We start from the raw sequence: 23,849 nt of genomic DNA, 5'->3' as shown, positions 1-23,849 counted from the left end.
TTATACTCTCTCCATCTGTATTCATGCAGGACAAGCTGGCACACAACAAAAGGGGGAGGTGCCAGACAGGTGGAGGAATGCCCGACCTCAAGATCCTGACAGACTTTGAAAATAGAACACTTCGGCAGGCCATCGAGGATCTGGACTGTTCCCGCGCTGACGGTGAGGTCGGCGGCGCTCAACAAAGTGAGTATTCAGGACTGCCACATCCATCAGACCACCATGCTGTGAGTGATGTGTCCTGTTTCAGAGGCCACTGCCATGCACTAATCTTCTTTCTTTTGCAGCCACATGTGGGAATCGGCTGAGGGGGTCCCCGAGCCAGGTCCTCGATTCAAGCCCTAAGGACACCATGAAGAGGAATCCACAGACACCGACATTGAAGACCCATCACAGTGCTTGCCCACACACCACAAATGCAGAGGCACACATCTCAGCAGGATCTAGTTTTAGAGTAGCCTTGGTGTCACAATCTGGTGAGCACATCGCACTGTCTGATCCACAGCAGGTGGAGGCAGGGGCATCCCATGGTGCTGGCACTCAGAGGATTTCTGGAGGCCAGGAACCTGCTGAGTCCAAGTCATATGAGGAACTTCTGGACTCGGTCATACCTCAGTTGCTGGAGCTGCAAAGGCAAGCTCGGGAGCAGTGGGAAGTTATGTCAGCTGCACTCCTCAGATTGCAAGGCACTATAAAGGAATCCGTCTGCCTTCAGACTAAGGTGATAGCACCAACATGCCAACACATTGAGAACAACATTGGTAGGGTGATGAGACCTTGGTCCAGGACATGGGTCTTGCACTGCTGCAGAAGCTGCACTCCATCATTGAGGCACTTGCTGGCATCGATCAGTGTCAACGCGAGAGGGGGACAGAGCATCTCGAGCACACTCCAGCTGTCCCTTCCTCTCAAGGAGTCAGCAAGGAGCCCTCGGGTAGCCATAAGGAAGAGGATCAGCAGGTGTACACCCTGGGGCCATCCAGCCAGGTGACCCCGGGAGTGACCGGCCCATCCAAATCTCCTCTTCCTGTGACCTCAGCAGCTCCAGCACCACCGGCCGAGGAGGGGGCCACTTCCACATAGCAGGACCCCAAAAGCAGGCTGGGGCCCTCCAGATCTTGACCCTCCAGAAGATTCCCACCAAGGTCATCAAAGACAACTGGACATAGCAGTCAGCAGGCTGCCTCCACCTCCGCTGTGGATGTCGGGGGAGCACCAAGATGTAGCGGCAGGGTTAGAAAAGTCAATAAGATGTAGTTGCACAATGTGGGCACGGGTGATAATCACTTGTACATAATGTTAGCCTTTGTAAATACACTCCCAAGAAGGTCTCCTTGTCTATGGCTCCTTATTATGTTGAGCAGTGTTACTGTCAGTCAGGTGTGAAACCTTGGTTCCTGCACAAAATTAAGGCAAGTGTCACAGTCCAGGGTCCCTCCCCTATGCAGTGTGTAATCTTCTGAGCATCGTGATTGTCCAGCTTCAAAAAGTCACTCTCCAGATCAGTGATGCCTGAGCCTCGATGTGGCTTCTGTTTGCCGCAAGAATCTTGTACCCAAGCATCACAGGGTTCCATGATGTTCTCTGTGTGCTCTCAGTACCTCAGTACCGTTGGAGGCTGCCCAACCCCCATCTCAACACCATGAAGGTGTGGTGCTGAAGGAAACAGGCAATGAAGCCTGCCAAAGGATCCAGTGCTGTTAAAGTCCATGTGCCCACTGTATCTCAGCAACATCTCCATGATATGAGCCTCTTCACAGAGCATATGTGCAATGTCCTCAGCCAGACAGGTGTCAGAGGTTCACAGATGCAATGTGAAGATCTCAGGAATGTCCTCACTGCATCTCATCATCACCCTTCTGGAATCTTGAGGCAATGAAGGACTCACGTGCACACCTGCCTCATTTGGCAAAGCAATGGCTTCATCGCCTGCATCCTCTCCTTCCAGGACTTCATCACCCTTATCCCCTTCGACTTCCTCCTCATCGGAGGAGGCGTGCAGCTTTTCCATCTCCTCTTCATCCGGGTCCTCCCATCTTTGCATCACCAGGTTGTGTAGTGTGCAGCGAGCCATGATGATGCGTGACACCCTCTGGGGAGTGTACTGCAGTGCTCCGCCAGATCTGTCAAGGCACCCTATGCTGTGCTCTACCAAACTCCAGGGTTGAGGCATGAGCCTCACTGTACTTTCTCTCACCATCAATCTGAGGCTGCCACACGGGCATCATCAGTCAAGTCCTTTGTGGGTCGTCCTTGTCCCTGAAAAGCCAATCTTGCAGCCTGTGTTGTCACTGGAAGATGTCAGGGATTTGAGACCAGCTGAGGATATATGAGTCATAGACACTTCCGGGGTATCTTGCACACACCTACCATTTGTTATGGTCGCAGACCAGCTGAACAGTGAGAGAGTGGAAGCCTTTGCTGTTCACATAATGGACATTTTGTTGCCAGGGAGATTTAAGAGCCATGTGAGTGCAGTCAATGGCACTCTGCACCTGTGGGAATCCAGAAATCTCAGCAAATCTCAGTGCTCTTGTTTTCTGGCCATCATTGCCACAAGATTCAAGGAGGATGATGACGAGATGCAGTGAGGACAATCCTGAGGTCTTCACATTGCATCTGGAATGTCTGACACCTGTCTGGCTGAGGGCATTGCACTGCAAAGAGGCTCATATGATAGAGATACAGCAGGCATATGAGCTTCAACAGGACTGGATCCTTTGGCAGGCTTTATCACCTGTTCCCTTCAGCACCACACCTTCACCTGTCAGGAATGGTGTCGAGATGGGGGAGGTAGCTCCGCCTCTCAGGAAATTAGAGACACATGCAATAAGGGTACAACTGTAATCATGGGTGACTTTAATCTACACACAGATTGGACAAATCAAACTAGCATTAATACTGTGGAGGAGGATTTCCTGAAGAGTGTACGTGATTCTTTTTTAGACCAATGCATTGAGGAACCAACTCGAGAGCAGGCTACCCTAGACTGGGTATTGTGCATTGAGAAAAGATTAATTAGCGGTCTTGTTGTGCAGAGTCCCTTGGGGAAGAGCAGCCATAAAATGATAGAATTGTTCATTAGGATGGAGAGTGAAGAAGTTGAATCCGAAACTAGTGTCCTGAATCTAAATAAAGGGAACTACGAGGGCAAGTTGGCAATGATGGATTGGGAAACCTTAAAGGGGTTAACAGTGGATAGGCAATGGCTAATATTTAAGGGATGTATGCATGAATTACAACAATTATTCGTTCCTGTCTGGCGCAAAAATAAAACAGGAAAGGTGGCTCAACCATGTCTTACAAAAGAAATTAGGGATAGTATTAGATCCAAAGAGGAGACATATAAAATTGCCAGAAAAAGCAGCAAGCCTGAGGATTGGGAGCAGTTTAGAATTCAGCAAAAGTGGACAAAAAGATTGATCAAGAAGAGGAAAATGGAGTATGAGAATAAACTTGCAAGAAACATAAAAACTGACTGTAAAAGCTTCTATAAATATGTGGAGAGAAAAATATTAGTGAGGACAAATATAGGTCCCTTACTGTCAGAAACAGGGGAAATTATAATGGGGAACAAAGAAATGTCAGAAGAATTGAACACATATTTTGGTTCTGTCTTCACAAAAGAGGACAAAAATAATTTCCCAGAAATGTTAGGGAACCAAGGGTCTAGTGAGAGGGAGGAATTGAAAAAAATCAGTATTAGTAAAAAAAAATGGTGCTAGAGAAATTAACGAGGTTAAAGGCTGGAAAATCCCCAGGGCCTGATCATCTACATTCCAGAGTACTAAAGGAAGTGGCCCTGGAAATATTGGATGCATTCGTGGTCATCTTCCAAAATTCTATCGACCCTGGGGCTGTTCCTACAGGTTGGATGGTGGCAAATGTAACCCCACTATTTAAAAAAAGGAGGGAGTGAAAAAACAGAAAATTACGTACTAGTTAGCCTAACATCAGTAGTGGGGAAAATGCTAGGGTTTATTATAACTGATGTGGTAACAGAACACTTGGAAAGCATTAACGGGATTAAACAAAGTCAGCATGGGTTTATGAAAGGGAAATCATGCTTAATTAATCTACTAGAGTTTTTTGAGGATGTAACTAGTAGAATAGATAAGGGAGAACCAGTGGATGTGGTGTATTTGGATTTCAAGAAGGCTTTTGATAAGGTCCCACATAAGAGGCCAGTGGGCAAAATTAAAGCACATGGGATTGGGAGTAATATACAGGCATGGATTGAGAATTGGTTGATAGACCAGAAACAGAGAGTGGGAATAAATGGGTCTTTTACCGGCGGTGACTGCAGGGATGTACTGCAGAGATCAGTGCTTGGGCCCCAGCTATTCATGATATATATAAATGACTTGGATGAGGGAACCAAATGTGATATTTCGAAGTTTGCTGATAACACAAAACTGAGCAGGGTTGTGAGGAGGATGCAAGGAGGCTTCTGGGCGATTTAGACAAGTTGTGCCTGTGCGCAAATACATGGCAGATGCAGTATAAAGTGGATGAATGTGAAGTTATATGCTTCAGTGTGATAAACAGAAAGGCAGAGTATTATTTAATGATAATATATTGGGAAATGTGGATGTACAAAGGGTGTCCTTGTACACCAGTCAATGAAAGTAAACAGACAGGTGCAGCAAGCAATTAGGAAGGCAAATGGTATGTTGGCCTTCATTGCAAGAGGATTTGAGTTCAGAAGTAGGGATGTCTTACTGCAGTTATACAGGGCCTTGGTGAGACCACACCTGGAGTATTGCGTGCAGTTTTGGTCTCCCTACCTAAGAAAGGATATTCTTGCCATAGAGGGATGCACTGAAAGTTCACTAGTCTGATACCAGGGATGGCAGGACTGTCATATGAGGAGAGATTGGTTTGACTGGGCCTGTATTCACTAGAGTTTAGAAGAATGAGAGGGGACCTGATTCAAATGTATAAAATTCTAACGGGGGTAGACAGACTGGTTGCAAGAAAGATGTTTCCCCCTGTTGGGGAGCCTAGAACCAGGGGCCACAGTCTCAGGATACAGGGCAGGCCATTTAGGACTGAGATAAGGAAAAATTTCTTCACTCAGAGGGTCAACCTGTTCTCTACCACAGAATGCTGTGGAGGCCTGGTCACTGAGTATATTCAAGAAAGAAATTGACAAATCTTTGGATATTAGGGGCATCAAGGGGTATGGAGAGAAAGCGTGAATATGACATTGAGATAGAGGATCAGCCATGATCATATTGAATGGCGAGGCAGGCTCAAAGGGCCAAATGGCCTACTCATGCTCCTAGTTTCTATCTTTCTATGTTTCTATGTCTGATCTCTGTCGAAGTTGACAAAGTTGTGTGGCTTGACAAAAATGGCGCCAGTGACCTCCTGTATACATTTGTGGGTGACGGCAAAGGTCTCCAGTGGAGCCTGAAAGGAGCCACTGCCGTAGAAATTAAGCACGGCGATCACCTTCACTGCCACTGGCAGTGAATACCCTCTCGGTCCCCGTGGCACCAAATCCTACAGAAGCTGGCATATGTGAGTGACCAGTTCCCATGCGCAGTCGTCAGCAACACTGGTTGTCGCTCATCTGGAGATAGCACATATGCCATCTAGAGACCCTGGGTCTAGTGACATTCCTACGAACAACAGCTCTCTGGGGTTCATCTTCACATGATGGTTGACCAAACTGCCACTCACTACTGCCCTGCACCAATTGACTGAGTGGCAACAGCTTCAGCCACTCAACTGCATCCTGAACTCTCATCTCAGGCGCAGGCATTGTCCTAACCTGCACTCCAAGGCTTTGCAGTTTGTTTGTACCATGAGGGTGACTTTTCAATGTCTACTTAAGCGTTATGTAAGGGATTAGGAGCGCAACCTTCCATCAGTGTTTCATGTCCACCTTTCCCAAGGGGATCCTCAAACTTGCCCAGTCTCCCAATGGTTCTGCAGCACAATAACAGTCATTCAATATTGAAGTCTGCGCTTGAGGGGTTAAAAGTAAAGAAGCAATCGTTGACACTCTCAGGAATGAGTGCTGCTTAAGTGGGCACAATTGCTTGTCTAACCTGACTCCAAGCTTGTCAATTGAGCTCAAGGTAGACGGTCTCAGCTGCAGAAGAGTGCTCACCTTTGACATGTTTTTTTCATTTGCCTGGCCATTTTCTTCCCACCCCACCCTTGGCATGTGTTAGTGTGCAACCTTCAGTCTGTGCTGCCATGACCCCCCCTCACACTGTTACCCTAGCCCCGAGGTCTCCTTCCCTCTGGCACTATCGCCCCAGCCCTGAGGTCCCCTTTTCTCCAGCACTGTTGCCCTAGCCCTGGCATCACAAGCCAGCCACGAGGAAGCCGCATTGGAGACTTGCCTGTGAACCCCCACTGAGTCTGTGGAGCCACTCCCTTGCATTGGGATCCTCAAGAGCGCTGTGCTAAGTTGTTTGCACTCACCTCCAAGCTTCCCTTGAAGTTTAGGTCGCCAGGTTCAAGCCTTTTCAAGGCAGTTGTAAATCATGCCGTTCTAAAATCATGCTGCTGTGGGATTTAAATTTGATATGTGGGCTGATTCCAGCACGTGGCCACAATAATGACATGCAAGCATATTCAAATTAATTTCCTGATGTCCGATGGTGGGAAACATGGCCCACCATTGCTGGGAGGAGGGGACAATTACTTCCCAGATTTACACTGCCAGGAAAAGCGCCTAGGGCATTCTCGTGAGATTTTCCGATCTCACCACCGAATACGCCCATCCCGGTCAGGCATGGAAAACCCCAGCCTGAATTTATAATTGCACCCCCTCTCATTGGGCTTGTTACATGTTGGGTGAAAAAGTTCTCTTGCATGCAGTTCAAGAATTTTGCGCCCTCTGTGCCCTTCACATTGTTCGTGTCCAAATTGATGTTAGTATATTGAAGTCTCCAACTATTACTGCCCTATTGTTTTTGGCTCTCAGAAATTTGCTTACATATTTGCTCTTCTAACTCCCTTCCGCTAGTTGGGGGTCTATAATACACTTCCAGCTCTCTGACTGCCCCTTTTTCATTTCTGAGCTCAACCCATATGACCTCATTTGATGCCTCATTTAGTATTTCATCTCTCCTCACAGCTGTAATTCATTCTTTAACTAATAATGCTACACCCCCACCTTTTTTACCCCCTTCTCTATCCTGCCAGAAAACTCTATTTCCAGGGGTGTTAAGCTGCCAGTTTTGTCCCCCTTTAAGCCAAGTTTCCATTTTAGCGATGGTACCATGCTGCCACGTGTTTATCTGTGTGCTCAGCTCATCGGCTTTATTTGCTATACTGCTTGCATTTACATAGATACCTTTTAAGACTGCCAAATTCCTGTGCTGTGCACTTTTTAACCTGTGCTGCTTCTGACTTTCAGAGTCACTAACTAATTATCCATCTCCCATTCCCTGCTCTGAATTTGCCCTCAGGCTCCCAGCCCCCTGCCTATCTAGTTTAAACCCACCACCACGCCCCCTCCCAAACAGCACTAGCAGATCACACTGCGAGGATATTCATCCCAGTCCTGTTCACGTGTAGACCATCTGGCTTGTATAGATCCCACCTTCCCTAGAATAGGTACCAATGCCTCAGAAATCTGATGCCCTCCCTCCTACACCAGCTTTCCAGTCACGTATTTAATCGCTCAATTTTCTTACTTCTATACACACATGCACACGGGACAGGGAATAATCCTGAGATTACTGCTTTAGAGGTCTTGCTTTTTAATCTCCTTCCTAGCTTCTAAAATCTGCTTTCAGGACTTCATCCTTTTTCCTACCTAAGTCATTGGTACCGATATGGGCCACGACTTCTGGCTGATCACCCTCCCCCGGAAGAATGTTCTGCAGGCGCTCTGTGACATCCTTGACCCTTGCACCAGGGAGGCAACATACTATCCTGGAGTCATGTCTATGGCCACAGAAATGCCTGTCTGTTCCCCTAAATGACAAATCCCTTATCACTACTGCTCTTACTTTCTTCTTCCTCCCCGCAGGTACAGCAGAGTTGCCTGTGGTGCCACAAACCTGGCTCTGACTGCATTCCTCTGAGGAACCAATGCCCACACTGGTATCCAAAATGAAAAACTGATTGGTGAGCGGGACCCCAGGAGAACTCTTGCACTACTTGTCTAGTTCTCTTGCACTGCCTGGCAGTCATCCATTCTCTTTCTGCCTCTAAATTCCTAACCTGTGGTGTGACCACCTCTTTGAATGTGCCATAGTGACTCCAGCTGCCACTTGAGCTCTGAAACCCAAAGCTCAAGTTTCTGCAGCTGGTAACACTTCCTGCGCATGTGGTCGACAAGTACACCAGTAGCATCCATGACTTCCCACATATTACAGGACACGCATTCTACATGAACAAGCAGTCCTGCCATTGTGTCATTTACTTCCCTTGTGTTAACTATATTTTATTTGGTTTACTTATATTATTTTACTTTACCTGGCCTTGACTTAAATTTACTTCCCTACTGCTAATGTTTCTTACTTAATTCTAAGTAGCTACTTCTTTTAAAAAGAATGCCTTTTGCTAATTTTCAGCTATCTAAAGACTCTCCCTAACAGCAGTATCTCACCAACCAATGAACTTATGTTTCTCCTGTGATGTTACTCTTGGATTTTTTTCAAACTCAGCACTCTTGTGCAGCTTTTCAACTCCTAGCCTTCTGGAGCTGAGAAAATTAGAGAAAGAAAATGAGCAAGAAGAGAGCACCTCCTTCTCCTCCTCTCCGAACTTGCTTACTTGCCAAGCTTGTAGTAATTCCACACTGTACCAGCTGCACTCCGTGGAACTTCTGTTCCTTTTTTTTATTTGTTCATGGGATGTGAGCTTTGCTGGCTGGGCCAGCATTTATTGCCCATCCCCAATTGCCCCTGAGAAGGTGACGGTGAACTGCCTTCTTGAACTACTGCAGACCATGTTGTGTAAGTGCACCCACAGTGCTGTTAGGCAGGGAGTTCCAGGATTTTAATCTAACAACAGTGAAGGAACTTGCAACCTGCATTGATCAACAGCACTTGAGTTCTGAAGAGGAGTCATATTTGACTCAAAATGTTAACTCAGTTTCTCTCTCCACAAATGATACCAGGCCTGCTGAGTATTCCCAGCGTTCTGTTTTTAATTCAGATCTCCACCATCCACATTATTTTGCTTTTACCAAATGATGGTATGTTCATGTAATATGACAGTTAAGATACAATGGATGGAAATAGACAACATGTTGTATCTGGAAGCACCATTGTGTTTCATTCAACTGCACTAGTTGCACAGGGACTGAATCTGGGAGTTATTAGAAACAATTATCAGTGAGTGTCTGTTGCACAAATCTTCCTAGCTATATCATTGCTTCCTTCATTTTCTCCTCACCCACCTCCTCTGCCACTGCTGAGCTCCTTTGCTCTGGTGCACACTTAGTTCTCTTTATATTGCTAAGCTGAACAGGGTTCATTTCACAGTTTGGACACTAGATGATGAAAACTGAGCAGACATTGGTAAGACTGCAGATGCTAAGGGCTTTTTCACTTTAGCAAGCTGTGGAGCAGGGGAGCTTTACACTGAAGCACTTAGTTTCTCACTTACTTCTGTGAGCATGATCAAGTGTTCAGCTAGCAGTGTAGTAAAAATGTCTTATGTCATTCTTTGGTATGCGAACATCATTGGCAAGGCTAGCAGTTATTGCCCATCTTAAGTTGCCTTTGACAAGATGGTTTGGGCTTATAGTTATATATAGTAGATTTCACCTGTGTGCCTTTTTCTGCAAGTTTGTTAATGTATTCCTGTATTTTGTCACAGACCTTCTCTGTATTAACTAGAACTGCCATATGGTGTCATCCACAAATTTTGAAAGTGTATTTCTGATTCCTGGGGCCAAATTGTTTATGTAAATGATGAACAACAGTGGTCCCAGCATGAAGGTTTGTGGAACACATTTCCCACCAGTTGATCGGAGTAATTCCTGTAACCCTGACTCTCTTCTTTCCCTTTTTGTAGCTAGATTGCTATCTGCTGCTTTCCCTCAGCTACTCATGCTCTGACCTTATTCATGAAGCTTCTATGTGGCACCTGAGCAAATATACCTTGGAAATCCAAATACATTACATATGTTGCATTATCCTTATGACCTTGCTGTTACTCCGTCAAATAAATTAATAAGATTGGTCAAGTATGACTTTCCTTTTTGGAATACATGCTAACTATTTTTTATTACATTTTCAGTTATAGGTGTCTTCACTATTAAACCACTGAGTTAGAAATACTATATCTTCCCTACCAGCAGCTAATTGGCCTATAGCTCCCTGGACTTGTTTTACCTTGCTTTTTTACATACAAGTATCACATTAGCTGTCTGCCAGTCCTCTATTCCCTTTTCTAATGATTTTTTTAAAATATATGTAATAGTGTCTTTGCTATCTCTTCAGTATCTTCTCTTAATGTCCAGGGGTGCAATCCACGAAGATCAGAAGTTTTATTCTCTTTAAGTTTGATCAGTTTATTAATTTTCTCTCATCTTTACATCTTAATTGACTTTCTATCTTCTTTGATCTCTTCTTCTAATTTCATGTCCTTGTTATTCTCTGTTACAAATAAGGAGATAAAGTAATTAATTAAATTTTTGCCATTTCATTGTCATTGCCTATGAGTTTATTATGTGTATCCCTTATGTGGCCCTTTCCCCATCTTATTTTTTCTTTTGTTACTTATGTGTCTATAGAACACTTTACTATTTATTTTTATATTCCTTGGCAATTTAATTTTGTAGCTTCTCTCTGCCTTTTTTAAAAACTTCTTTCTTCACCCTTTCATATACCCATTTGACATCCTTTCCTTTACCCTTTTGACATCCTTTCCTTTGTTGTCTATGTTGTTTAGCGTATATGATATTCTTTAGTTTCAGTTTTGTCTATTTCCTTATTCATCCATGGTGTCTCACTACTAGCTAATTTATTTTAGTGGGATTTATTTCTCCTAGACTCTATTGATCACTGTTTTAAGTGTTTTCTGATGCTGCTTCTTTGTTTTGTAAATTTTTCCAGTTTGTTTTTCCTAGTTCCATTCTCATCTCTTTAAAATCAGTTATTTTTCTCATTTATTACTTTGGTCTTTGTCTTATTTATATCTTTCTCAAGTTTTAGGTTGCACTTTATTATATTGTGACTGTTATTGCCTGAATGTTCCCCTACAAATACTTTGCTTATCTGGTTCTTGTTCATTTCCAATTACTAAATCCAGCAGTACACTGTCTCTTGTATTTCTAATATTCTGGATAAGAAAGATGTCTTGAATACAGTCCCTGTACCATTTTGCTTTCTCTTCTTGCCAGATTATTTGGGGGTTGTTAAAATATCCCATGGTTATTATTCTATGTCCTTTACTCATTTCACTTTTTGCTTACATATTTCATTCTCCACTTCTTTCCGCTATTTGGTGAGTTATAGTACACCTCATTAGCATGGTTGATCCCTTCTTTTCTTTTATTTCAATCCATATGCAAACTACACCTTTGCGTTAAACTCCATAACAAAAGAAGTACTCTGTAGAGGTTCCCCACGCTGCTAACACATTGGTTTACACAGATCATGTGATCTTACAGCACAGGATTATTTTTAAAACTACAGTCCAACATTTTCCAAAGTTATAATTACTATAAAAGTCCTATCAAGCTTATTTATTCTTTCCACAAGGACACATGTTCCGCTTTGGTTCAGGTGGAGCTCATCACAGCAGTACAGATCCTTCATGTCCCAGTACTGGTGCCATGTGATGGAACCCCTACTTCCACACCCACCTTTCAGCCACGTATTCACCTTTTTGACCTGCCTAACCCTCTGCCAATAAACATGTAGTCCAGGTAATAACCCCGAGATTAACACCAGGGAAGGGGGGGGGGGGGCGGATGGCGTGGGGGTATGGTTGAATTTATTTGCTAACTTCTTATATTCTTTTAACGGGGCTTCCTCCCTTTTCTGCCCTGTGTCATTGGTCTCAACATGGATCACAAAAAATTGATCTTCCCTTTCCTTTTCCAAGTTCATATCTAGTTGCCCTGAGATATCCTTTAATCCTTTACTTTTGACCCAGGTAAGCAACACACTTTTCTGGTCATTCATGGTTACCACAGGTTCCTACATTTATTGAATCTTTTTACCTCAGTTCAGCTTTAAGATAAATGATTTGAAATTTCACGGACTGAACGTCTACGTAGTTCAGTTGGCTGGATGGCAGAGTGATGCCAGCAGCGTGGGTTCAATTCCTGTACCACTGACGTCATCCATGAAGGCCTCGTGTTCTCAACCTCACTCCTCACCTGAGGTGTGGTGACCCTCAGGTTAAACTCATTGCCAGTTGTCTCTCTCTGATGGGAGAGAAGCCTATGGTCCTCTGGGCCCATGGTGGCTTTCATGATATTAAGCATGTTATGTGAACTTAGTTACTTATAGTTTCAGAATATGATTGTGCCACTGAAGCAATTTACCCACTTCATGGGATAAATTTACAAACTTATATCTTTTGCTGGTTTTTGATCTCTCTTTTCTTATAGTCTCTTCATTTTCCATTTTTTTTCTCTCATCTCCAAGGCCAGAATTTTCACATCGGCGAGCGGGGGGCGGGGCCCAGCACGCCGACGCGTAAAATGACACACGGTGACATCGGGCGTGCGTCCCAATGTCACCACACATCATTCAGATCTTTCATTTGGCGGATGCGCACCGGAGGCAGCTGCGCGCCTGTTGAACTGTCAAAGGCCTGTTAAGGCCATTAAAAAACCAATTAAAGTCATTAACAACACTGTCCGTCCAATCTTAAGATTGGCGGGAAGGGAAACAAACCAAGGGCGTTCGCGTTTTTCAGGAAACCTGGGTGGGATGAGGTTTCCTGAAGGTTTTATTAAATAAATAAGTACATTTTGCTTAATTCGTAAACATGTCCCAGCTCATGTGACACTGTCACATGAGGGGACATGTGTAAATAATTTTTACTTTTCTTTATTAAAAATTCTCTTAATCTCCCTGAGGCAGTATGTGTGAAAGAACGCAGGCTCCAACTTTCCCTCTTGCCCCTCCTCCAGCACAGGTACTGCTGAGCGCTACCGGCCGTGCATGATGCTACATAAAATGGCGCTGAGCCAATCGTGGGCAGCAATCGGCTCCACGCCCACCTGCGCCTGCTCCCGACCAGCCCGCCCACATGGGGAAAATTCTCCCCCAAGTAGCATATTTTTCTCTGAATCTGTTATTCATCCCTTTTTCTCATTTCTCTTCTTTTCTTTCGATGTTCCTTTCCGTCTTTCTAAATTTACAAGGCTTGCCAACAATTTCTTTCTTTAATGGATCATGCTAAGCTTTTCCACAAAATTTTTGGGGCTTGACTTAAACCACAGGGCTTATCTCTGCCCTATAGAATCCACTTACTCATCTCTGAGCAGAGTGCTTGAATCTTCAACATAGCAGGCACTGTCCTGTTACCATGACACAGGATTGCGTTGCTGAGTCACTCTGGTTTCAGTCGCTTAGTGGGCAATTGAAAAACAATTTTTTGTTCTATTTATTAAGTTTTACCCTGAAAAAAATTACCATTCTATTTTGGCCAGAACATTCTGTTGTGTATATGCTAAATATGTCTTACTAGAATGTAAATGTTGCATTTTCTCACAGTCTTATTTGAGCCGTCCAAAATATCAGTGATTTTCCTGTTCAATCCATAATTGCAGCATTATTTCAACCCTTTTGGATTGCATGTAACTTGTATTTTCTATCCTCAATAATGATACAGTGAACGTTTTCAGCAATTTGGGGAAGGGAAGAAACCCTTAAAGAAGAGTATAGCCAGCATTATGAGCTTCCGACATTTCAATGTTCATTGTGGGGTGAGGAAGAGGTCAGGAGGAGGGGAGGAGAGCTGAGTCAGGGATGGGCTCACCTCTATCCTTATGTTTCTAAATTCATTTCCGGAACTTGGCAACAGCTCTGTACTGCACACATCAGTAGTGTTGACAGATAATCCCACATGAAGACAGCACATCATCAATGAATTAATCTTAGGAGATTTAGAAGCTTTGAAGTTTCCTTGCTCAAGGCATTGTATCCTCAGTGGACAGTTACTGTTTTTCATTGAATATGTTGGCTTCACACTCAAAGGGCTTTGACTGAATACAACAAAGATAAACTGTTACATGTTTCAGTTACTAATTGTAAATTAATGGCATAGTCATGTGTTTGCGTCAGATAACCTCATGACATTAGTATGTTTTAATCAAAGAATTAGGCATTCAGTCAGCCATGATTCAGGAATGCAGAATATTTTTGGTAAATAATACATTCTTTCTTGCACCTGGTACAAATACAATTCATAGACAAAAAACTAAACACCACTCTCCTATTGGAATTAAACTTGTCTTTCAACAGGGATTTCGCTTCAATCGGTGCACTGTTACCACTAAGTCGACACAAACAAAGAACTCATCTTTGATCAGTGCTTCTTGTCCCCCAGCAACATCAGGTTGCAATCTATCATGATTGTTTCTTTTGCTCCTTGATTTTGAGACATGGTGGGGTGGTGCGTGAGTTGGGGCAGCAATATTTAAGTGGGCTGTAAACCAGGTGGGTGAATTAATTGGCACGGGACTCATGCCCTTTTGTGCCTAATTTAAAGGAATTTAGCATCCTCCCAATAGACAGATACTGATTACAGGGAAGGATCGGGCATGGCAGCCAGCGCTAAAAGGCATGCAGCAGAACCTTAAATGGGAGGTGCTTTCCATCATGGGAAACAGTGACCAGCAAGATTGCACATCAGGAGGCCAGATAATTTCTAAGAGGGTTCCAAGGTTCTCGCATGCAAAGGTGGAGATGCAGATGGAATGGCAGAGTCAGGAAGAAGGTCCTCTTGCTAACAGATGGACAATGGGTACCAAGAAAAATTAGTCACTAGACTTGAAGAGAGGTGTCAACCATATAAATTACACCATAATTGTCCCTGGGACCTGGCTATAGTTCAGGATAAAAAAACACAATGGTCTTACCAGTACTGGCAAGGAAGGGTGCCCCTCTAAATCTCTCATGCTGTCTGCACAGCCCTAAAAAATCTACCATAGACATCCCTGATTTCCAAGGCTGTCCTAAAAAAAGCAGAGAACATTTCATTGCCTCTCCTTTCTTTTTGCACTCACACCCTCAAAATCTGCTACTGTTCTTAGAGCTACGTATCCCTCTTGTGCACACTTGATGCATTTTCCTTTCATCAAACATGTAATGCTAATCTGCTTCATACATGCTGAGAATCCTTAAGCAGGGCACATATTAACCCATTTGTACTCTTCTTGCAGGAGAAGCTGACACACAACAGAGGTGAAACTATCAGAGCAGGTGTGCAGGAGCAACCTTTGTTCCCAAGAGCCAGGTTCTTACTGGTGCAAAGGGTAGATGGAAAATGCCACAATATAAATATGCCAAGGCAGCTTCCAAAGGTTGGCCACAGACTGCATGACATGTTGCCAGTGATCACACATCGGTTGCATATTAATGGAGTGAAGGTCCTTGTGATTTACGAAGACAGTGGGGTCATGTGAAGGAGCCCATTCAGTGATGTGGGTGTGTTCAATAACATCCTGGACTTGAGAGAGATTCGCACCCTGTGCAAACCCAAGAGCTCTATATTGTTGCTTCCAATTGTCCATGAGGAAAGTGGTGAAAAATAATGCTAGCATGGACAGGCTGTTCAGATTTACTGATTTTCCCTGTGACAGTCTGAAAACAGCCAGAGGCCAAGTTGTTCACTGCTGCAGTGGCCTTTGCTACAACAGGCAACGCAGTGCTTGCTGTGGCAGTCGATTGTAGGCGTCAACACAAAGGGTGACACAATTCTGTCACAGCTTCCTTAGAAAAGCACAGCTCCCTTCCTCATTGTTACTCAGGGAACGGCAGGTATGTTGTCCTATAAACTCTGTCAAGAAGGTAAGGAATCCTTGTCACTTTTATTTGTTCCCCTTCTGCTTGTAGTGCTGCTCCATTCCCTCCTCTTGTCAGGGTGAGTTTCCAGAATGAACTCTCCCACTTCCATGAAAATATAAGTATAGTGCAGAAGGTCCTACAGCAACTACAAATACTTTCAAATTGTCTAAGTAGCAAAACAAAATTATCTGGTGTAAGTGTTATGGACAGGGGAGAAGAGATAAACTGAAACCCTCAATTCCCTTCCCATCTTGACCACAATCAGAATCGCTGTTTTGGAAATGTAGGTAGATCTGATTCTAATCCCCCATGTGTCATGTGGTCAATTTAAAGAACCAGCTGCAGACTTTCGTCAGTTCAAATAAAAAGGATTATCTTTAGGGGAAGCCAAAAATCTAAATACTACATCATGCACACAACACAGACTCAAGAAAGAATATAGTTAAAGAGAATAGAGCAAGTTGTAAAAAAAAAATGGTTCGTAGATCACGTATCTAACTCATTGTAGGAAGACAGTCTTTGTGGACCCAGTGAAGAAGGAGGGTTTTTCTACTCTTGAGTTGTAGTTCAGATGAGTTCACAAAGCTGGAGTTGGATATCAGGATTATTGTAGGTTTCCCTCATAGAGATGAATGTTCAGCAGATCATGGAGTTAGGCAGTTGTGGCTTTCATATCAGGAGGTCCAATCTCTTTACAGGTAGAAACAAAAATAAAAATACCTGGAAAAACTCAGCAGGTCTGGCAGCATCTGCGGAGAGGAACACAGTTAATGTTTCGAGTCCGTATGACTCTTCAACAGAACTAAGTAAAAATAGAAAAGAGGTGAAATATAAACTGGTTTAAGGGGTGGGGTGGGGTGGGACAGGTAGAGCTGGATAGAGGGCCAGTGATAGGCAGAGATAGCTAAAAGATTTCATAGACAAAAGGACAAAGAGGTGTTGAAGGTGGTGATATTATCTAAGGAATGTGCTAATTAAGGGTAGAAAGCAGGACAAGCAAGGTACAGATAGCCCTAGTGGGGGTGGGGTGGGGTGAAGGGAAGGGAAGGGATCGAAATAGGCTAAAAGGTAGAGATAAAACAATGGATGGAAATACATTTAAAAATAATGGAAATAGGTGGGAAAAGAAAAATCTATATAAATTATTGGAAAAAAGGGGGGGGGATTGGAAAGGAGGTGGGGATGGAGGACAGAGTTCATGATCTAAAATTGTTGAACTCAATATTCAGTCCGGAAGGCTGTAAAGTGCTTAGTCGGAAGATGAGGTGCTGTTCCTCCAGTTTGCGTTGAGCTTCACTGGAACAATGCAGCAGGCCAAGGACGGACATGTGGGCATGAGAGCAGGGTGCAGTGTTGAAATGGCAAGCGACAGGGAGGTCTGGGTCATGCTTGCGGACAGACCAAAGGTGTTCTGCAAAGCGGTCACCCAGTCTGCGTTTGGTCTCTCCAATGTAGAGGAAACCGCATTGGGAGCAACGAATACAGTAGACTAAATTGAGGGAAGTGCAAGTGAAGTGCTGCTTCACTTGAAAGGAGTGTCTGGGCCCTTGGACAGTGAGGAGGGGGGAAGTAAAGGGGCAGGTGTTGCACCTTCTGCGTTTGCATGGGAAGGTGCCGTGGGAGAGGGTTGAGGCATAGGGGATGATGGAGGAGTGGACCAGGGCGTCCCGGAGGGAACGATCCCTGCGGAATGTCGCCAGGGGTGGTGAAGGGAAGATGTGTTTGGTGGTGGCATCATGCTGGAGTTGGCGGAAATGGTGGAGGATGATCCTTTGAATGCGAAGGCTGGTGGGGTGATAAGTGAGGACAAGGGGGACCCTATCATGGTTCTGGGAGGGAGAAGAAGGTGTGAGGGCAGATGCGTGGGAGATGGGCCGGACACGGTTGAGGGCCCTGTCAACCACCGTGGGTGGAAAATCTCAGTTAAGGAAGAAAAAATTCCCAAACATGTCCCCCTCATGTGACAATGCCACATGAGATGAGGCATGTTCATAATGTACATAATAAGTTTATTAAACTTTTTAAAACCCTGCATGAAACCTCATCCCGCCGGTAGATAAGGTTTCATGTTTTATCTATTAGCCGCCGGGGCTCCTGGCCTGGCTGCCAACCTTAAAGTTGGACGGGCAGATCCTTTAATTGTATAATTGATCCTGTCAATGGCCTCAATTGGCCATTTACAGGTTGGTGAGCCCACAGCTGATTTCACTGTGGGCCCGCCTTCCTGAAAATTTAAATGGGGCGGGATGATGTCGGGGGTTCCGCCCAACGTCATCCCGCGTCATTTTACATGTCGGCAAACGGGCCCCGCCCCCTGCTCGCCGACAGCAAAATTCTGCCCATTGTTTTCCTTTTTTCTGGTGTTTCAGTTTCAATTGAGATCCAACTCATTATGCAATACTGACGGTCCAAAAGCAAAATTGAACAGATTTAGATTACTCAGGTGTATAGACCTCCCCTCTTGCCTTTTCCCATAAACTGTCAAACAGCGACCTGTGTGTAGCAGAGGAACTAGATCGATTAGGAACACATCTTATCAAAGTAAGTAATAACTCCTTCCAGTCACCTACAGAGAAGACCACAGGGAAACATAGATCTGTGCTAACATTCTCTTATCTTCTTCAAAGGGAAGGACACCTGCTTCTCAATCATTCAATTGAGACATTTCCATATTTCTGTATTACCTGCCTCGATTTGTATCCCATTAAACCATTCACATTGTTACTTCTATTTGGAACTTAGACTGACTTCACATCATTAGGTAATGTCAAATTCTTTACTAAACAAGACTACCAAGGTAAATTTGTACAAAAAGGCATCTCCTCAACATATCTGAATAATATCTATAAGAATCACTGAGAGTGTTTACAACCTAACATATCAGCAAGTCAACTAAAGAACCCTTGTTAGCAGAATTTATCACTTGTAAATACACAAGCCCATCCAATTTGCTTTTAATAATGCTTATTTTTAATATTTCCATTTACATATAATTGAAACAAATGTAGTTACTCCATGACATTTCTCCAGTAAGAGAGAATACCGTCTCCCACAGAATCATAGAATTGTTACAGCAAACAAGTGGGCCATTTGGCCTGCCGTGTCTGCGCCAGCTCTCAATAGGAGCAATTCATTTAGTGCCACTCCCCTGCGTTCTTCCCATAGCTGTGAACATTCTTCCTTTTCAGATAACAATCCAATTACCTCTTGAATGTTTCAATTGTACCTGCCTCCACCACACTCTCGGGCAGTGCATTTCAGATACTAATCACTTGATGCATGGCTGCCATTGTTCATGTCACTATTGCTTCTTTTGCCAATTACCTTAAATCTGTGCCGTCTTGTTCTCAATACTTCCACTAATGGTAATAGTTTCCCCTTATCTACTCTCTCCAGACCCCTCATGATCTTGAATACCTCTATCAAGTTTCCGCTCAACCGTCTCTTCTCTAAGGAAAACAGTCCCAACTTCTCCAATCTATCTATGTAACTGAAATCCCTCATCCCTTCCACTATTCTTGTGAATTTTTTCTGCACTCTCTCTAATGCCTTCACATCTTTCCTAAAGTGAGGCGCCCAGTAATGAACACAATACTCCAATTGAGGCTGAACCAGCGTTCTATATATGTTTAACATTTCTTCCTTGGTTTTATACTCTATGCCCCTATTAATAAATTAATAGGATTCTGTAGGCTTCATTAACCACGCTCTTAAGCTATCCTGCCACCTCCAATGATTTATGCACATATATACTCAGGTCCCTCTGCTCCTGCATCCTCTTTAGAATTGTACCCTTCATGTTACATTGTCTCTCCAAGTTCTTCCTACCAAAATGAATCACTTCATTCTTCTCTGTATTAAATTTAATCTGCCACTTGTCCGCCATTCCACCAACCTTCCTATATACTTCTGAAGTTCTACACAATCATCCTCCCAGTTCACAATTCACTCAAGATTTGCATCATCCACAAATATTGAAATTATGTCCTGTACACCAAGATCTAGGGGCAGGATTTTTAAGTCGGTGGGCAGTCGCAATCGGCGGGTCTGGGACTAATGGCCAGCCAGCATGAAGCGCGCGCTGAAATGCTCAGCACTGCTGGGGTGGGGGTGGAGGGAGGGCGGGCGCTGATGTAAGTGCGGGTGCAGGCGAGCGCTGAATGAAAGCTCCCTGAAGATGGAGAGCTGCCTCAGGGAACTGACAACTTGAAAACAATTAAATAAAGTTTTTTAAGTCAGGAGAAAAATGTCCAAGCATCGCAATCAGTCACCTGAACATATACATGATAAAAATGCTGTTCATAGATTTTTATTTTTATAAGTTAATAACGGAAACCTCATCCCGCCCTTGGATGAGGTTTCATGAAAAATGCAAAAGTCTGCCTGGCAGATTCACCTGTCCGCCAACCGTAAGGTTGGATGGACCACGTAAAATCGGAGACAATTGCAACTTTAATTACACTAATTGGCCTCTTAATTGTCAGTGGATGTGCTTCCGACTTTTGCGTGTGCCCGCCGACCGAAATATTGCGCAAGTGACCGACATCATCCCGTGCAATTTCGCGTCTGATCGGGTCGGGCACGCTCCCACTCACTGATCTAAAAATTCTGCCCTAGGTCATTAATACATAGAAGGGAGAGCAATGGCCCTAACACTCTGACCTCTGGAGAATTCCGCTACAAAACTTCCTCCAGTCTGAGTAAAAATCCATTAATCACTGCTCTCTGTTCCCTGACACTCAGCCTATTTCGTATTCATGTTGCTACTGTCCCTTTTATTCCTTGAGCTATAACTTTTCCCACAAGTCTGTTGTGTGGTACTTTATCAAATGCCTTCTGGAATTCCAGGTACACCACATCACCAGCATTATCCTCATTAATCTTTTCTATAACCCCATCAAAAACTTCAGCAAGTTAGTTAAACATGATTTTCCCTTAACAAATTCATGCTGGCTTTCCTTAATAAACTCGCATTTGTCCAAGTGGCAATTAATTTTGTCCCAAATTATCATTTCTAGAACCCTCCCCACCACCGAAATTAAACTGACTGTTTTTTTGATGCTGGGCTTACCTTTACACCCTTTTTTTGAACCAGGGCATAACATTTGCAATTCTCCAATCCTCTTGCACCACTCCTGAGTCTAAAGAGGATTGAAACATTATGGCCATTGCCTCCGCAATTTCCATTCTCACTTCTCTCAGTATCTTTGGATGCACCCCGCCCAGACCTGGGGCAGGATTTTCACCCCGTCGGGGGAAAAGTTGAATTGCGGGCGCGCACAGGCGCACCTCCGATCAGTGCCACCGATTGGGGGCGCAGCGCCATTTTACGTGGGCGCTATGTGCTCCCTATGCGGGCGGGCGGGGGAATCCCTAAACCCGAGAGTGCGCTCTTTCGCGCATGTGCATGAAAGAGTGCACTCATCTCCCTGAGGCTAAGTGCTGCCACGGGAGATCGGCTGTTCTGTCACAAGTGTTAAGAGTAGAAAAAAAAATTCCTGACACGTCCCCTCATGTGACACTGTCACGTGAGTTGGGACATGTCCATAATTTTTTTAAATACTTTAATAAAATTTTAGAAACCTAAATGAAACCTCATCCTGCCCTTGGATGAGGTTTCATGCTTTTTCTAATTCCCGCCAGGGCTTCTGGCCTGCCTGCCAACCTTAAGGTTGGACGGGCAGGTGCATTAATTAGTTAAATGACTCTGTCAATGGCCTCAATTGGCCATTGACAGGTTGGCGAGCGCACAGCTGATTTTGCTGCGCCCCCGCCTACTGAAAAATTTAAATGGGGCGCAGTGACGTCGGGAGTTCTGCCCGACGTCACCGCGCGTCATTTTTCCCGTCGGCGAGCGGGCCCCACCCCCCTGCTCACCGACGGGAAATTCCTGCCCCTGGTTTCTTATCAACTTTAAGGACAGACAGCCTATCCCAATATCTCCTCCCTATCAATTTTAAACCTTTCATGACCTCCACTTTGGCCATGATCTGTGCATCATCTTGTTCCTTGGTAAAGACAGATGCAAAGTATTCATTTAATACTTCAGCCATGCACAGTGCCTCCATGTTTAAACCCCCTTTTTGTTCCTCAATTGGCCCCACTCTCTGTCTCTACCAGCGACTGTGAAGTGCCGTCACTGCTGTGCCCCGGGACACTAGCCGATGTTCGAATTCCCACCAAGGTGCTAGTATCTGTGCTGGTGCCTGTCTTGCTGAGATGGTGTGACACTGGTGAGACTTCAGGGCCCTCAGGTGTGAGAGGGGGCCTCTGCTGCTCCTCCTCCCAGCCCTACTCTGCTGATGCTGAAAGGAAGAACAAGGACATTGGATCAGTTGACGTGGAGACAATATCAAAGTGCATCCCTGTCCCCGGATCATTATGCACTCATCCTTCCATAACCAATGGTCAGGCCACGTTGCAAAATTAAATCACTTAACATTCAGCACTGCCATGGCTGTTGGGAGAACAATGCTGACCTCACTGTTGGGCATAAATACCTGGCTGTGGCACCCCAGCCTCACCGATGCCAGTGGACCTGGGCGCATGGCGCCTCTCCAGATCCAGGGCCTCCTGCTCACACTGGCTGAGAATGACTAACTGCACCTGGCCCCTGCCACTCCTCACACGCTCCACTGCGTTATAAGCATTCTTCTCCTGAAAATGAGAGAAGAGCATTGATTAGTGCAAATTGCACATGGACTCTCTTTGCACACGACCCACCCCAACCAGAGTGGGACACATCAGGGCTCCAGAGCCTCCTCAACCCGCTGCTGCCGATCACTCACACAAAGATGCAAGGCCTGTTCCCTATCCTGCACCCCCCTTCTTGGCCACATGCTGCCTACATATCATTAGGCACTACATGGTATATCCTTCCATAGCAAGGAGGCGCAAGCACGTGGAGCGCAGAGGGCAGCAGATGGTTCATTGCCACGCCACCTTGAAGCTCCCCTCCCAGCATGTTATCACCCTGACTTGGACATGTCCTGCAGTTCAAACACAACGCCTAGGTGCAGCTCCTCCAGGTTGTCCCCAAACCAGTCATGTGGGTCTCAGTGTAACACATGCTGCGGGGGCAGTACACATCTCTTCATCACCCTTTCAGGCTGACCTCTGCATGGGCAGTATCTGCTGGTCCACCCAGCAAAGGACAAATGATGTCAATGATTCAATGCAGTCACTACCCTCAGTCTTGGGCGCGGGTGCGGGGGTGGGGAGCAGCAGGGGGGAAAGCCGACTGCTGGGTTAAGTGACCAATGCCAACATTGTCCGCTCCCTTCCACAGCGCAACAGGTCGTTGAAGCGCTTGCGGCACTGGATCCAGGTGTGCCGCACCACATCGCGGGAGCTCACCACCTCTGCCACCCCCTCCCAGGCACGTTTCATCATGTGGGAAGGCCTCCTCCTCCCATCCTGAGGAACCAGCACCTCCCGCTGTGCTGTCTCCTCCTCGAGGAGGGCAGCAAGGCAATCATTGGAAAAATGAGGGGCACACTGGGTGCCCACCCTACCCTCTGGCTTGGCCTGCCCCGATGGCCTACCCTCCAGCCTGGCCTGCCCCGATGGCCTACCCTCTGGCCTGCCCCGATGGCCTACCCTCCGGCCTGGCTTGCCCCGATGGCCTACCCTCCGGCCTGGCTTGCCCCGATGGCCTACCCTTCGCCCTGGCTTGCCCTGATGGCCTACCCTCCGGCCTGGCTTGCCCCGATGGCGTACCCTCCGGCCTGGCTTGCCCCGATGGCCTACCCTCCGGCCTGGCTTGCCCCGATGGCCTACCCTTCGGCCTGGCTTGCCCTGATGGCCTACCCTCCGGCCTGGCTTGCCCCGATGGCCTACCCTCCAGACTTGCATAGCCTCCATTGCCCCTCTGCAGAGCCCTTCGCCTTTCCAAGG

Source organism: Cetorhinus maximus, chromosome 5 (assembly GCF_964194155.1).
Source record: "Cetorhinus maximus chromosome 5, sCetMax3.hap1.1, whole genome shotgun sequence".
NCBI lineage: Eukaryota > Metazoa > Chordata > Chondrichthyes > Lamniformes > Cetorhinidae > Cetorhinus > Cetorhinus maximus.
The sequence above is the reverse complement of the archived record's forward strand: the minus strand, read 5'-3'. Positions refer to the sequence as shown.